Source organism: Spermophilus citellus (assembly GCF_964194105.1).
Source record: "Spermophilus citellus genome assembly, chromosome: 12".
Taxonomy (NCBI): Eukaryota; Metazoa; Chordata; class Mammalia; order Rodentia; family Sciuridae; genus Spermophilus; species Spermophilus citellus.
In genome coordinates, this window is record NC_138198.1 from 80,704,006 (window position 1) to 80,705,725 (window position 1,720).

At 47.4% G+C, this 1,720-nt stretch overlaps 1 pseudogene across 1 annotated transcript; it reads right to left on the reverse strand.

Annotated features, from left to right (window-relative positions):
• Positions 1 to 884: 884 nt before the first annotated feature.
• On the reverse strand, positions 885 to 1,481 carry LOC308632054 (SREBP regulating gene protein-like; annotated as a pseudogene). The gene has a single exon. The product of its transcript is annotated as an SREBP regulating gene protein-like (transcript).
• Positions 1,482 to 1,720: the final 239 nt, after the last annotated feature.

The window sequence follows — 1,720 nt, forward strand, 5'->3', positions numbered from 1 at the left end:
TTTAAAGTATTTCTTATAAACAATTTTAAAATAGTCCTCAACTTGCAATGAAGGGGGATCACCTACAGGCTTTTGATGACTTTCTCTCTTCTGAATCTCTGCTTGTACTAAAGATAAAGGTGTTTTCAGAATTCTTAGCACACATTTTCGCCTGGGTAGCTGGCCAGCCAAGGCTGTATTTATCTCCGTTGGATGTTTGAGGAATGCAATGTCTATTGTTTTCTGTATTTCAGGTATGATGACTCTTAGTGTTTGCTCTCACAAAGAAGCAACTGAAAATGACTGACATCTTGATTTTTGGGTAATCTACAACCAACTCTTAAAGTACATCAAATGTAAGATAAATATTCGCAAAAATACTTATAATTTAAATCTGAAAACTATATAATAGAGGAAAACAGCCAAGTCATTTGTAAGCTATTTTTAAAAATTTCCTTGCATATATTCAACTAGAATGCTAAGGCATTTTCTACATAAAATATTATGTTTTTCCCAGTATTCCTAAGAAATCTAATAAGTAACTTTACAGGGAAGAACCAGGATCAAAATAGGGGGGAAAACCCTGCGCCTGATGAACACAAGTCACAGGTCCCTGTGAGTGGTGAGGCTGAGTCTCCCAGGAAGGCCAACACCACTCCCAGCTCAGCCCGTGGTTTTTTCTTGCCTGAGCTCAGCTGGTGGTTCCAGTCTGCTTTATAGAAGAGCTCCACCAGGTGCAGCACACGTGGTGGGCGGAGCCAGTGGACAGCACCGGGAACTGGTCACAGTCATAGTGTCGCCTCGCCCCCCTTGTCTCCTTGCACTGGACTGGCCTGGATATTTATGTCTGATTCTGAGTGATGCGTCCTCTGGCAGGGTCTCAGTGCCCAGGCTGCAGCAGGCTGTCACTCCAGGAAGAGCCGGTGCGGGCTTTCTCCATACCAGCCCTTGGCTTCGGGATTCCAATAGGTGTTCTCAGGCCGCACACTCTGGGAAGAGGTCCTGCGCTTAGCCAAGCACAATCCGAAGTGATCTTCCACTGCCTTGAAGAGGTTCTAGAATGCCACAGCTGCCCGGATGAGGAAGCACTCCAGGAGATGTTGCTTGTTGGGCTGCAGGCAGCAGGACACACAGTACTCACAGGTGCTGCAGCAGCCACTGGCAGGCATCACTGCAGCAGTTCCGCTTTGTGCTGGGGACACTGACATCACAGCAGCCGTTTGTCAGCAGATCCTTCCTTTCACAGATGTACCCCAGCTCATCCGTGATAAGGTGCTTCCCTTGAATGGAGTTCAAGCACTGATTGCTTGTCCGGCTACTATTGCCCCAGTTGAAATGCACTTTCCACGAAATGGGTTAGTCATGGTCCTGAGCCGGGAGGAGAGTCTGATCTCTCACTGCCCTCTCCTCCTGCTTCCAGGTGCTGCTGAGGAAGGAGAGCAGGGTGAGCACCCACCTCTTCCGTAGGGGTTGAGCCACACCATGGCTGCCAGGTTCACCATCCTGGCGTGGAAAGTGGAGGTTGCAGTCAGGAAGCAGAGCAAAGCAGGCCTGGGGACCCTGTGACATGGCTGCTAAGTGCAGGGCACCCTGACCACTTACTGCAACCTTGACCCCAGATCTGGCCCAGCCCCTGTGTTAAAATATTGAAACATCAATTGTTAATTATGAATTCTTGGCTTCTTAAGGTTTATAAAAGACGATGAATTTAGGTCTTTTAAATGTGTCTTCATAAATTGTA